We start from the raw sequence: 15,427 nt of genomic DNA on the forward strand, positions 1-15,427 counted from the left end.
CTACCACGGTGTTTGCACAGGACCCGGGCGCAGCTACTGGGGCTGGCGGGGACACACCTGGTCCCGGCCAGCGCGGCGGAGGACATCGTGATTCCAGGCCGTACGGCGGCCCCCAACGAAGCACATGACCCTCGTGTGGTCATAAAGGGAGAGCACATTTTTACTGGGAGGGACTGGGTAGCGGTGTCATGTCAGTAAGAGGCAGAGTGCCATAGTGTCAGTCCCTTTCCCCAAACTCCGATCAGGAAGGGAACACCCCCACCCCCTCCGCTGCCATCCCCAGAAGTCCCTCAGAAGCTCTTTTCTCCCCGAAGAGGACCCTGGGAATGTGGCTCCCGCCTCACTCCTAGAGTGAGGTCCTCGAAGCCCTGCCCTCTCAGGCGGAGCAGAGACGCCGCCGCTTGGCCGGTTCACGCCTATCACACAAAGCCGCCGAGGGTCGGCAGCGCCCCTGGCAAGGCTGTAGGGCTGGGGATACTGAGTATGATAGGCGAGGTCCCTGCTCTCAAGAACTTACATGGTGAAGAAGGGGAGGCGAGATAAACAGGTAAACACACACACACGGTAAGCACGGTAATTTCAGACGATGATTTTTATGAAAACATGAAACGGGGTAGGGGGTGTGCCTGTTTTCCCTGGGGCCTTCACCGGGGTGGGCAGGGAGCAAGCCTTTCTCTCCCCAGGGCTCGGCGTCAGTCAACCTAGCTGACGCTCTGGCCTTTGGCGAAGCGCTCAAAGGCTGGGATGCTCCGATGTTATTCGAGCCGAACAGGAACCGTTCGAGCGCCAGCCAGGCCCTGGAGGATGAAGTTGCAGCCGATGGGCTCCATAGGCCGATGGGCTCGGCAGACCTGCGGGGTTGCTCTTCCCAGCCCCAGCCCTGGACGCCCGGCTCCGCGTGCGCCAGCGCTGCTCCCTCCCAGCGCGGAGACGCCGCGCCTGGCCGGGCCAGCCGGGGACCGTGGCGCAGAGCACAGAGAGTAATTAGGCAATTAGCGACGTGTTGTTTCAAGGTAATTAATGGGGAAAAGTTTGCCCCAGGCAGGATTTGAGGTCTATGAGTGGCACAACTGTAAGAACACCAGAGAAGGCACGAACGGTGCCGGTGCCGCGATCGGTCCGTCGGTGGCAGCCAAGAGTGCCAGATACGCTAACTATTGATAGATGCGCGGGTGGCTCACGCCTGTAATCCCAGCACTTTGGGAGGCGGAAGCGGGTGGATCACTTGAGGTTAGGAGTTCGAGACCAGCCTTACCAACATGGTAAAACCCCATCTCCACTAAAAATACAAAGTTAGCTGGGCGTGATGGCCTATGCCTGTAATCCCAGCTACTCCGGAGGCTGAGGCAGGAGAATCGCTTGAAAGCGGAAGGCGGAGGTTGCAGTGAGCTGAGATCGCGCTATTACACTCCAGCCTGGGCAACAAGAGCAAAACTCCGTCTAAAAAAAAAAAAAAAAAAAAAAAAAAAGACGGGGGAGAGAAGGAGGAGAGATACAGAGAGACACAGACACATGGCGCAGGGAGGGAGGAGGGACAGAAATGGAGGATCAGAAGAGAGGGAGGGTGAGAGAGAGAGAGAGAGAATTAAATCTTTAGAAGAGTTTGCAGAGTCCAGTTGAATGGCCTCCACTTAACAACCCCATGTCCTCTGTTATACAGTAGCTCTTGCCCACAGCTTTCAGCCTAGCCCCAAGAGTCCTTTTGGGCGAAGCTGGGGCAGCTGTAGCCAATGCATACAGAAAAGAAAAAAGAGGCACAGTATGGGCTGAATTTGGTCAGTGACCGCTGGCCGAGCCCAGGCAACTCTGGCCCTACCAGTCTGAGCAGCATTGCCCCTCCTGCCTTTTCTGCAGCTGTGGGCAGAAATCCTCCAAGAGATCCCTTTCTATGGGATCCACCAGATGTTCAGAGTGAGAGCCGCCCCCAAGGACAGAGTTGTGGTTTCCAGTCCAGCTGAAGAAGTTCTGTAGTTGAATACTATGGGACTGGGATAGAAAGGACCCAGCGTTGACATGTAGTCCACAGAGGGGGCCTTTAATGCGGAGAAACACCACAAAATGGTTCCCCAAGTTCAAGGGCCTTGCTTTGTTCCATCTCCAGTCTCCAGCACGGTAGTCAGATGTAAGAAACTTTAAGTAAACGTTTGTGGATCTGTGGCTGAAATAGTGTTTTTGTTTTGTTTTGTTTTTGTTTTTGTTTTTGTTTTTTGAGACAGTCTCACTGCCAGGCTGGAGTGCAGTGGTGTGATCTTGGCTCAGGGCAACCTCCGCCTCCCAGGTTCAAGCCACTTTCATGCCTCAGCCTCCTGAGTAGCTGGGATTACAGGCGGCTGCCACCACGCCCGGCTAATTTTCGTATTTTTAGTAGAGACAGGGTTTCACCATGTTGGCCAGGCTGGTCTCAAACTCCTGACCTCACGTGATACGCCCGCCTCGGCCTCCCAAAGTGCTGGGATTACAGGCATAAGCCACCATGCCTGGCCTGGTGAAATAGTCTTTAGGGTCCAGCGTAAGCCCCAGTTTTCTCCATCTCTGAGGCTTCATGGGCTGGAATCCACTTGGAAGTTGGGAGGCTGACTAGGGTTGAAAATCCAAAAGAAGTGGGCTGATCTCTTGGCAAGAACCTAAGATTGGGTGGTTAGGTCATTCTTTGCTGCTGACAACAGAGTATGACCTTGCACAAATGCTTTCCTTTTACTGGGCCTCAATTTCCCCTGCTTATGGGTTTAAACCTTTGTGAGTCTGTAACACTTTATACTCCTTACAAAACTCTCTTCTGGGTTGGACACAGTGACTCATGCCTGTAATCCCAGGACTTTGGGAGGCCGAGGTGGGCGGATCACGAGGTCAGGAGTTTGAGACCAGCCTGGCTAATATGATGAAACCCCATCTCTTACTAAAAATACAGAAATTAGCCTGGCGTGGTGGCGGGCGCCTGTAATCCCAGCTACTCAGGAGGCTGAGGCAGGAGAATCGCCTGAACCTGGCTGAGGCAGAGGTTTCAGTGAGCCAAGATCACACCACTGCACTCCAGCCTGGGTGACAAAGCAAGACTCCATCTCAAAAAAGCAACTCTCTTCTGAAAACTAACTGTGAAGTAGTCAGGAGCAGGGGAATATTTACCCCATCTTGCAGATGAAGAATGTATTGTTAGCAAAGCCAGCTCACATTCCATCCATTTTCAGGTAGAGAGAGATAGCAAGAAAACAAATTGATAGTCATAATACTCTTTTGAGTGCAGAACTCAAAAGAGAAGTTTTAGACAAGTCTGAGGTGGTATCACTGTGTGGTTCCCACAAGACTTTGGAGGACAATTACTGTCTAACTCTGAAGTCCTTTCGTGGTGCTGGGCCATTGCAACTTACCTATTCCCTTGCTTCTGAGAAGGCCAATGTTACCCCAGGAGTGTGTGTGTGTGTGGGGGTCTCTCTCTCACCTTATTCCTGAAGAGGTAACTCTCATCTGGGCACAGCAGGCAGGTGGAAAAAGTAGGAAAAATAGCTGCCTTCTGCTTTTTATTTTTAGAAAAGGATTTAAGTGATAGAGAATAAAGCCTGTTGCCATGGTTATATAAACATGGATAAATATTTCTGGGCTGAGGATGGGGGCTGGGGGACATGATTCATTTTTGCTGAAGAGGAATCAGATGGCTCAGCCTCCTCCCTTCCACCCACCCACCCGCCTCCGAAACTCAGCCTGGAGGAAGGATGAGGTTATCTCATTCGAAATAAATAATAAAGAAATCAAAGCTCTTTAGACTGATTGTGAACATACTTTCTTAAAGCTGTTCAGAGCTGGGGTGGAACCCTCAGAAGGTACGTGGCCATTTGCCCTCCACTGGTCGGCACTTTACCTGACAGAGAGGGTGCAGCTCCTGGAAACTGTGTCCAGTGCTGTCAACTCTTGGGACTTGACTGCCTAACCTAGCCAGGGAGGGTGGCCCCCTTTGTCCCACTGCCAGAGCCTGAAGCTCCTGACACCTATCAATGAGCTCTAATGAAGAGGCAGAACCAGTTGTGTCCCAAGGGAGCTCAGATCCTACATTAAATAATGGAAACACCGCCATTCTCCTGGCTCCAGATCTATAGGATCTATGGCCCCCACCTGGAGGTCCCTATCCACCAGGTCCTAGCCAGCTCTGGAAGACATACCCGAGTGAGGCAGTGTCCAGCTTCTCATCTCTACTGGCAACAGGAGAGCTGGAGAGCACATCCTGGTGCAAGGAGAGAGATACCTGGTCACATAGCAGTCTGGAAACCTCATCATAACATCACCCTCCCAAGGGCAGGGGCCCTATTCCCAGTGCCCTCATTCCTTGCCCCTGACTGTGGCTGCCAACAACTATTATCCCAATCCCATCACCCACCACATGCTGCCTGATCATCAACAGGAAAGGCTGACCCTAGAGATAAATACATGCTGTTGGAATGTGTTCAGATATCACTGCAGAACTGTTTCTCTCTAGGGAGAGGACCCTGCCTGACTGGCTGGCCCAGAGGTGCTGAGCAGAGACTGTGTACATGTCTGAGTGGGAACACATTGGGATGGTAGGGGAGGAACTGGACAGAGGCCCAGCTATTCTTGAAAGAATCTAACTCCTAGCTTTCATGACATCTTCCCTTGTCTACCTTAGACAGAGGACTGGGCTCCTCTGACCCTTATAAGTCCAATACCAGGAGGGACAGCTGGGAGGATGAAGTGGCCTGTGTGTTGGGGAACCCTCTCAGTTCCAAAGGAAATAATCACTTTGGGTTTTAATTAAAAAAAACAAAAACAAAAACCTTTGGACTGGGCGGAGGAATCAAAGACTGTAGTCATAAAAAGCTCCATGAACTTTGGGTGTCTTCAAACAAAGGTTGTCATTCTCTTACAGATGGAGCGACTCAACCCAAAAAGGTTCATCTGTCTGGTGATGGAATGTGCTCTCCCAGTTTTCAGCACAACACTAATTCAGCTATTCTACTCTTCAGAAAGCAGGAGGGAGGTGCCCTAAAGTGGATTATTGAAATGATGAAAGCCACTGAGGAAGTGAGTTCTGATGTTCCACATCCACGGAATTGCCATCATTTTTTTCTTTTTCTTTCTTTTTTTTTTTTTTTTTTGAGACAGAGTCCCGCTCTGTCGCCCAGGCTGGAGTAAGTGGCACAATCTCGGCTCACTGCAACCTCCGCCTCCTGGGTTCAAGCAATTCTCCTTCCTCAGCCTCCTGAGTAACTGGGACTACAGGTGTGTGGACTACAGGTGTGTGCCACCACGCCCGGCTAATTTTTGTATTTTTAGTAGAGACAGGGTTTTACCATATTGGCCAGGCTGGTCTCAAACTCTTGACCTCGTGATCCGCCCACCACGTACTTTTACCCATAGTGCTAACTCAGACCACCACTCTCACAACCTTTACTTCCTTATAAAGTCACTGGGCTTCAAGATCAGGCTATCAATTATAGAGTTGCTGAAACTTCTTAGAGAGCGACTGAAGGAAGGTGATGGAAGAAGAAATAGCAGTATGGTATTTTGAGTAAAATTCATGTATGAATAGCTCCCAGGCTATCTCATCTGAACAGTTTTCAAGTGCAAAATTAGATTTGTCCAAATAATGAACAAGTAGTCTATGGGCTGATACTCACTTCTATATGGAATAATTTGGAGCTATGGGCTTGGTGCTTATGATGCCTAAGCAAAGATCTCATTGCTACTTGGGAAGCAAGTATTTCCATTTTGCAAATATTTACTGGAAAGGCAAGCAAATATATATATATATATATATTTTTTTTTTTTTTTTTTGAAACGGTCTCACTCTGTCGACCAGGTGGAGTGCAGTGGTGTGATCACGGCTCACTGCACACTTGACCTCCCCTGGCTTAGGTGATCCTCCCACCTAAGCCGCCAAAGTAGCTGGGACTACAGGCACATGCCACCATGCCAGCAATTTATTCTCTCTTTCTTTCTTTCTTTCTTTCTTTCTTTCTTTCTTTCTTTCTTTCTTTCTTTCTTTCTTTCTTTCTTTCTCTCTCTCTCTCTCTCTCTCTCTCTCCCTCTCTCTCTCTCTCTCTTCCTTTATTTCTTTCTTTCTTTTTTGTAGAGACAAGGTTTTGCTATGTTGCCCAGGTTGGTCTTGAACTCCTGAGCTCAAGCAATCTGCTCACCTCAGCCTCCCGAAGTGTTGGGATTACAGGCGTGAGTCACCATGCTGGGCCAGGAAAAGCAACTATTTTTGAACTACGAAGAACACGTGAAGAATGCCAGGGCACAGCTAAGGGAAATATGGTATTTGTGCAAACTAATGCTAGTGGATGCAAACTGTAGCAGGAAGGAAAATGGCTCATTCCCAGGACTCTCCTGGGACATTCTGCAACATCTGACACTCCAGAGGCCCAGTGCTGGTTGCTCTGTAACCTTACCGTGGCCTGGAACTCAGAGCAAAGGCTCATTTTATCACATACCACTTGGCCATCTCCACTAGCTAGCAGTAAGCAAGGACCAGTGGTTGGCAGCTTGCCAGGGAGAGACATGTTAGCAAGAGGGAAAGAAAAGCCACCTGCTTCTCCTCCTGAGACCATGGGGTGAGGGGAAAAAGAGGTCACATCTCAAGTTTGGCTGTCTGCATATTTGCTTCTACCAGGCTGGCTCTTAAGTCTCTTCTGCTGTTTTTCAGGAACCAGAGAATTCGCATAGCTCTGATTAGACATCAACTCGGGGCATGCTAAACATTTCAGCCTGGACACCCTGAGAGGAGCCAGTGCCATTGGCGACAGCTGCTTCTGTGAGGGTTTTTGCTTGGCCAGAGAGGCAGGACCCACTCCTTGGCATTTTGAGGAGCGGTGCTGGGTGGGCAGTGACTGCACTAGCAACAGTCTATACCAAGAGAAGGCCTCAAATTCCCAAGAGAAGAAAGGCAGCGAGGCCAAGAAACATTGCTGCTGCTTAACAAGTGAAGACTCATAGTGGAGAATAGGAGCTGAACACGCGAAGGAGTTTGGGCTTTACTGCCTTCTCTCCTAGCATTGGACAGATCTTCTCTGCTGTGATTATTCTCCATGAATCATCATCCATAGAAAGTGACTGAGGCAATAGAAAGTGAATAATGAATCCCTCAAATAGGCTTTTGTGTTTCTGCCTGGAGGGTTTTGGAAATAACTTGCATCTTAATCTTTTCGACTTAGAATCATAGAACTTGGGAGCTGAAAAGGACCTTCATTAGGATGTGTGGCCTCATAGAAAGACTGGAAGAAAAGATTTGTGGGTATGAGCCTCTGGTTCATCACTAAAAATGGGCATAGCCTAACATATATTGGAGGCTTTCCTTGTGTCAGCTACTCATTTATTCTTCCCAAACCTTGGGAGGCAGGTGCTGCTATTCTTCCATTCTGCAGAGGAGGAAGGGAGATGAGGAGACAGTAGATCACCAGAGGGCACCATGAGGGGTGTGCTGGAACCATCATGTGGAACTGGTCCTGGTTCCAGAATCCACATCCTCTCGGTCATTCTACTCCCTCATCAAGTGGCTTTGGACAAGTAATTTAACTTCTTTGGGTCTCAGTTTTCTCCTCTGTGATCTCTAAAGTTTTAAAATTGCTAACAGTCTGCATCTGCCACCCAAGCATGTGTTTTTACAAGTCAGAAAAGTGTAGCACAGAAATGTTAAGTGACTTGCCCTAGGTCACTCAGGTTGCTAAGGGCAGAATCAGCACAGAAACCCAGGCCCAGTGACCACTGCCCCCAGGCAAGACGTCCTTCCCTTCCACTCCACTTTGGCAGGTGTTCTAGAGGAATCCAACTCCTTGCCTTAGAGGAAACCTGTTCGATGATATCAGATAGACTGGAGATGTTACATTTTGGTGTGGCCAATCATAACACCAGGATGAGCTTAGGAGGCTGTTATATTTGTTTATCTAAGTACCTCCAACCTGTCTGTCTGTCTGCTGTTTGTCTGTCTTTCTCAGGTCATGCATAGTGATCAAACCCCGCCTGGTAACCGTAGGGAAAGAGCATGACTGGTGTGTTACATCTATGCATGCCCCCAGTGTTATCTCCAGTTGTTTGTCCTCTTCATGCAAATGTTGCCACCTTGTGCCAGCTCGCTCACCCAGCTTCCTTCATGATGACAGTGGTTGCAATTCTGCCCCTCTCTCCTCCTTCCCCTGTCCTTGGCTCCCTACGTCCAGAATCTGATCATTTACTGGTGTGCACCTGGGATGTGATGTGTGCCTTGGGAGGAGACAGGGCCCAACAGGATCTCAGCTGTGCTCTCAGTGCACACCACATTACAAGCATCCCCATCCCAGTATCCTCCCTATTGAAAAAGAGATGGGAAAGGGGTGGATGTGTCAATAAACACACCATTGAAGGTATCTGAAATAGAACAAGGAAATCCTGGGTGAGGCATTATTCACAATGTGTATCCATATATGTGTGAGTGTGTGTGAGTGTGTGTGTGTGTGTGTGTATTTCAGACAGTCTGAAATGAGCTCTCACCCACTGGTGAGTGGAAAATTAGCTTTGGCAAGTGAAGAACTGGGTGACAGGTGAGGAAGCCAGCAGGGTATCAGTGTTATCCTTCTCCTATTGCTGTTTCTGTGTTGCTAGCAACATCTCTCCCACCTCTCCCTGTTCCATGAAATGTAATTAGGTAGAGTAGAAATGACTTGGAAGGGCTTGAGCATGTGGGGAAGGGATATGAAGATGTTACAACGGCCTTGTGACCTTGTAAGCGAGCCATGTGCTTGCAGGTGGGCTGCGCTAGGCCAGTTGGGAATTAGCATTTTCCTGACGGCCCATGAAGCAAGCTGTGTGGTTTACATTTCTAGTGGGTGGAAGAAAAGATGGCACTCCAGGGACTAAGTCCTAGGAAATGCTGCCATCTGGCATAATGTTGGAGGCAGTGTGTGCCAGGACCAGGAGGCAGGAAATCTGGGTTCTTGGGCTGACTCTAGATTGGCCCTATAATCTCTAATGCCTCAGTTTCTCTAATTGTAAAGTGGGACAGATAGTCCCACTGCTACCTTCTTGTGAAGGTAAAGTATGCAAAGGCCCTTTGAAATGTCGAGAGCACAGTTCTAAATGTGAGGTTTGCCTGCCAAAGGAATTTGCCAAGCCTACTGGGAGGCAGCAGTTTGCTTCTGTGTCAGTTTCCACGGTCTGTGCTCAGACAGGTACTTAAGCATCTCACATCCATGAATCTTAGCTCCTATCTATAGTCAGCAAATAAGAAAAAGGGCAGGCTGATGCTCTGCTTCTGTCTGATCTTCTTACCAATCCTACCCTCGCCTCCCCTCCCCCTGACCTGATGCGATCATCTTGCTGCTCTCCCTCATCTGCTCTGGGCCTGTCAGTTTAATTTAACAAGGTTGTGGGAGAGGTTTGATTTAATCAAACCAGTTGCTGTATCCATCCTGCTCAGAGGTCCCTCAGTGTCACCACCGAGATTCAGATTAGACAGTGACAATTACTTCTTCTTTCCTAGCTATTGCCTCCCCCCTCCCTTTCACTCCCTAGAGGGAACAAGGAGGCAGACCAATCTCCTGGGACCTAAGAATAGATGCGGGAGGATCAAAGGAGGGAAACAGGCTCTGGCCTGAGAAAGCCCCTCTCCATGCCTTACATGGCCTTGTTTAAGGCTGAGCAACAGCCCAAAGGGTGGGGGGAATAGAAAATGTGAGCAAAGCTGCCTTGCAAAGGCTCAAGGCTGCCTGAGGACAGAGCTATGCCATTACTGATGGCCCCACAGAGATAAAACCAGTCTCCCTTATTGTCAGGAAAGTGGGGTGGAGGATGGGTAGAGAAGTAAGATAGCTGCATGCTCTATGTACTCCAGACCATGAGCAATTATTTCCAGGTTCTCAGCCTGGATTCTGGGGTCTCCGGAGCTGGGAGACAACCACAACAACAGGAAGGCGAGGCCCCATCCATCTGAGCTTCTGTGGCTCTGTTCTTGGTGTGGAAGCTGCAGTGACAAGAGGAGATGCCACCTGAGCCAGGGGCTCAGGGGCGGCTGCGTGGGTGTGAGGTAACTATGCTGTGGGTGTTGGCATGTGTGTGTGTATGTGTGTGTGTGTGTGTGTGTGTGTGTGTGTGTGTGTGTGTGTGTCAGCCAAGGCAGGGGAGTTTCTGACGCAGAGAGTTCAGAATTCCAGAACAAATCTCTTTTGTTGTCATTTAACCCTTTCATTTCCCTCTCTTTTCAGGAAGTGGGTGCTCAGCACCTCTTGTTCTCCTAAGCAGCTCAGAGGAGAGACAAAGGCCTCTCCAAGGGGAGCCCTTACTTAGGGTGATAGAAATTCTTTTTCTTTTTGCTCCTTTGTGCCACATTCTTCCATTGGTCGGCAGGCAACTGACAGGTGTACCCCTCCCTGGGCCCCTTTCAGAGTCCCCCTCCCTGCCATTTGTCTCTCACCCAGATATCCAGCAGACACTACTATCCACAGGAGCTGAATATGATTAGCAGAAACCCTTCCTGACAGCTCAAAAGAGGATCCCTCAAATGCATATTCTATTGAGTGCATCTCATTGCTGCTGACAGCCGCTTTATCAATTAAATTCCACATTCCCAGTCTTCAGAGATGCCATGAACCTCCCTACCTAATAAATCATAGGCCCCCAGTTATTGTTAAATGCCCCATCAGTCTCTAATAAACTCCCTGCCAAAAGGGGCAGGTTATTTATTATGCTGCCTGGACAAGAATAAATTGGGCCCCTTTCTCAAAAGGAGAAGAGCAAACATGCCACCTTCCTCCCTAAAGACTGAGGCAGTGGTGTTAAATGGGACAATTAATCAACGTGGGCCTTGCGCGGAGAGGAATCTGGTCAGAAGCCTGAGGGAGGATCACCTGAGGTTCTCTTCCAAAAGCCAGTCAGGCAAATCCCAATGGCTGGGGGTGGCTGTGCAGTAGGCATGGGCTCAGGCTTTTGCTACTTCTCCCTGTTTCCTAATTTCTGAGGCTAGTCACCCCATAAGCCATGGGACACATGTGAAAAACGGATATTTTCCATGTTGGGAGGTAGCCAGCTAGGATTGGGCAGGGTCATGAAATAATACATTCTATCCAGAAGGGCAGAAGTTGTTTCTTGATAAACTTGATACAGCATAAGTTTATAGATGGTGCCAGTTCGCTACACAGATGGCTCAAGAATATAACAATGAAAGTATCCGTGGCCAGGCAAAGCAACTAGGAAGCAAAATCTCAGTTGTGCTTTGCTGGGTAAGCAGCATGTACATAGGGATGGCACTGGCACTTGGAAAGCAGTGTACCAACACCTAAAGTCCTAGGAACTGCTAGGTCTAAGAAACAGTGTGTGTTGTGGGCCTTTCCATTACTTGTCTCATATTAGATCCCAGACCTAGGTGATGCTCCAAGGTCTGCAAGTTGGGATCCAAACTGCTCGGCTTTGCCATTATCCAAGCCCCAAGTTACATTTCCAATCGCATTTCTCTTTACTGCTAAATAACACTACCCACCTTTGGAAGAGCATAACACACTCATTTTATATTCCTTATGGTAGCAAATGAGGTGCTCCTTAATATAGGGCCAGTATATCTCTGCATCCTTATGTCCAGGTCATTTCTGCCATACCTGCCTCCACTCACAGTAAAAGACTTAACTTCCCTAAATGACTATGGCTTTCATGCTTCCACGCCTCTACACAAACTGTTCTCTGTGCCTAGAATATCTTTCTGAGACTTGTCTGCCTGGTGAGCTCTCTTTCCACTCCCACTGCCTGAAGAACACCTTATTCATCCTTCAGGATAAACTCAGGGTATCAGCCCCCACTGCCTCACAGGACTTGAACTTTGTCTCCTGGTGCTGCTGCCTTGGCAGAAGTGCTAGACTCCAGGAATTAGGTAAACAATGATCTTGTATGTGCAGTTGTTCTCTCATACTTCCATATATACTTTAAGCAACTTTGATTTGGGGTGTGGAGGAGAAGGACATAGAGAAGAAAGCTATTGCTCTTTGAATACCAAAAGCTGTTTTCCTCAATTTCTCAGAAGTTCTCACTCTCTCCCACATGACAGCCACACTTTGAACAACTAAGGCCCTGAAAAAATGTCAGTACTGCATATGATTTTACACCAGCTTGTGTTACTTGCATATTTCATGCTTGGTCATTTCCCTAGCTGGGCTGTCAACTCTTTTAGGACAGAGGGTAAAAAGGGCCTAGACTTTGCCGTCAAATAGATCTGAGTTCCAATCCCAATTATGAGCTCTGTGACTTTGAGCAGATTAGTAATCTTCTGAGGAGTTACTTGAGGGCAGCATCTTCTTCGGCATCTGACACATAGAAGGCTTTTAGGATAAAGTCCAGACACTAGCCTGGCCTACACTTCATTCTCCTGCCTCATCAAAGCTTACTGTCCCATTTGCATTCTAAGCTCTTTTAGAATGTGCTATGGTGGTCCTCACTTCCAGACCTCCATTTTCCCCTCCTCTGTCACAAGGCCAACTTTGATTCATTTTTCAGATCTTACCGTAGCTCTCACTAATGTTAGGAAGATGTGGCAGAGGTTGTTAGTTGCCTCCAATGTCCTTTCCCCCTTCCTCTATAGTAATGGACCTCCTCTCAAATCAGTGTATAGCTGGGCATGTGATTGTCCGGAAAAATGACATTTCCCAGATTTTTTGTTTTTTTTTTTTTTGCAAGAAGGTATAACTTTATGGCTAAGTTCTTTCCAAGAAATGCCAGATAATGTGGCAGCTTTTGAGAACATTTCTTAAAAGGACTGCTGGCATGATGACCATTACCATTTCTACTTTCTATTTTGAGTCTTCTTCCTTCCTGCTGGCTGCAATGCAAACATGACGACTGGAACTACAGCAACTGTTTGGGGACCAAGACAGAAGTCTGGGTGCTTGGGATCTTTGTGGACCAGGGCTATCAGTCCTGCTTCCAGAATTCTCTACAAGGGCAAAATGAACTTCTATCCTGGGGAGGTAACCTCCTATTTTGAGGTCTTACTTTCAATCAAACCTAATTTTGACTGCTAAGTCTTTCTTGGCTCCCCACATCTGGTTACCTCCTTGACTTCAGTAGCACCCTGCACTTTATACAGCAAATGAGGCCACCTGTTTGTGTGCATCTGTCTCCCTGAGTGCAGAGGCTCTGTTTACTTTGTCCTATTTTTGTATCTCTAGCACTTGGCTGATTTATAGGTGTTCAGAACATTTTTGTTGAATGATTAGAGATGTTTTGTAGATTGAATGCAAATAATAATATTGCCTACCTTGTGTTGCTCTGAGGGTCAAATGAGAAAAAGTGGCTTTAAAACCTTAAGTTTCCTTCCCTTCTTTCCACATTCCCCCACCGATCCTCACACCCAGGGTGGGCCACCTTACACTATGCCTTCTTTTTACTGTTTTCTTTTCCTCTGGGTTCAGAAGCCTCCATTGCAAAATAATTGGACGAGATCATTTGAATCTTAACACCCATTCTAAGTGTCACTCTCATCTCTTCGGTTCATATGAATCTCTTCCTCCTCTAGCTCCCTGGAAAGGCTCTCCAGGTAGATGGAACAGCAAATACAAAGGTATTGAGGTGTTACAAGCCATGGAGAATTAAGCATTTGGGCTAGTTTGGTCTGGTTGGAGGAGGTAGGTGTGCTGCTCTGCCAGAGAAGAGACAGGGATCCCACTGTTATTTATCTGGGGGAGGCTGGGAGACAGACACAATCTAGCCCATTTCTGTATGTGTTATCCTCATGCCTTACCTAGTTATTAAATGATCTCTTGCTTTTGTGTTTTGTCTTTATAGTACTAAAAATTATGGTCAACAACACTGTTACAACTTTTGACTAGTGAGAAAAAAATTTTTGTGTTATTCACCATGGTTCCCAATAAATTACTGCAATATTTGTGTCTGTAAATCATCATAAACAACAATGCAGCAACAGAATGCCTATAAAACTATAAATGTTTTCTGGAAATGCAGTCTTTTTGCTTTTCTTGGGATAATCCTGTGGTTCTTCAGCGGTGACTGATGTGAGTTCTACAGAACCACTGCTATGTGCATGGAGATCCAGCAGAGATTTTTGAGCAAGGTGTCAGCCATTAAATGTTTATTGGGTCCACCAGGTGCTTGGTGCTGGGCCAGAGGGTCTAGGATGACAAAATTACTGTCCTTGAGAAACTCATAGTTTATTTAGTGTGAGGCACATACAAGTAACCAAGCAAATAAAACATAAGAGCCAGACTGGAATTATTGATAGTGTGCTGTGGGACCCTGGGGTGGGGAATAAAAAAGGGTGTCAAAAGGAGCAGGATGTGGTGCTGGACCCAAAGAGCCTAAGATATCCACTTAAGAAAGATCACTGGCCGTGCGCGGTGGCTCAAGCCTGTAATCCCAGCACTTTGGGAGGCCGAGGCGGGCAGATCACGAGGTCAGGAGATCGAGACCATCCTGGCTAACACGGTGAAACCCCGTCTCTACTAAAAAATACAAAAAACTAGCCCGGCGAGATGGCGGGCGCCTGTAGTCCCAACTACTCGGGAGGCTGAGGCAGGAGAATGGCATGAATCTGGGAGGCGGAGCTTGCAGTGAGCTGAGATCTGGCCACTGCACTCTGCCCGGGGGGACGAAAAAAAACCCCTCCTCCAAAAAAAAAAAAAAAAAAAGAAAGAAAGATCACTGCAGCACCTGTGGGGTACATGGCTGGGATAGAGAAGAAACTCTGGCCAGGCAGACCATTCAGGAGGTTTTTGCCAATTAGGATACAGGGACCTAAAATAGGGCAGATGCTATGGAGACTTAAGAAGAATGGATGAAATATTTGGAGACAAAATTACTTGTGCTCGGAAAATTGTTAGAAAGTGGGGAAGGAGTCAAGAATAATTCCCAAGTTTGGGGTCTGGGGCTTACGCAGATAAAAGAGGTGAGGGCACTAAGAGGAAGGCTGGGACCTTTAGTGCCATCTCCTCCATCAGTCTCCATTCCTTCAAACGGATAGTTGACATTTTCTCAATGTTTTGTAAATTTCCAGGCAATATAAACCGTCAGGACCACCTTCCAATGGGATTACCATGTCAAAGCCCCTCCTCTATCATAGGGAATCTGGACCATCACTGTGTGTGTGTGTGAAGGGGTTAGGGACAATGACCAGTATTATAATCTATGGACAAAGTTGGGCTTGGTTGCAGAATATATTTAAGTTTGGTATTCTTTGTATTTTAAAAAATTTGTTTACTTTTTAAGAATTTGAGACAGGGTCTCTGCATGTTGCCCAGGCTGGCAACTCCTGGCCTCAAGCGATCCTCCCGCCTCAGCCTCCCAAGAAGCTGGGATTACAGGTGCGAGCCACCCCATACAGCTAAGTTTGGAATAATGAATACGGCTGAGGTCCAGAAATATTTAAATTTGGCATGATGACTAAGAGTTTGTTATAGGAGCTCAACCATTTGATAAATATTGAACAATTCCTATGTGTCAGATTGCTTTTCCC

At 47.7% G+C, this 15,427-nt stretch overlaps 1 long non-coding RNA gene across 1 annotated transcript; it reads left to right on the plus strand.

The window, feature by feature from the left end:
• The first annotated feature begins 18 nt into the window (after window positions 1-18).
• LOC101004498 lies at window positions 19-8,363 on the plus strand. The gene is made up of 3 exons (XR_159743.5): window positions 19-547; window positions 4,874-5,028; window positions 6,653-8,363. It is a non-coding gene; the product is annotated as an uncharacterized LOC101004498 (long non-coding RNA).
• Window positions 8,364-15,427: the final 7,064 nt, after the last annotated feature.

The sequence above is a fragment of the Papio anubis genome, chromosome 1 (assembly GCF_008728515.1).
Source record: "Papio anubis isolate 15944 chromosome 1, Panubis1.0, whole genome shotgun sequence".
In the NCBI taxonomy this organism is placed as follows: domain Eukaryota; kingdom Metazoa; phylum Chordata; class Mammalia; order Primates; family Cercopithecidae; genus Papio; species Papio anubis.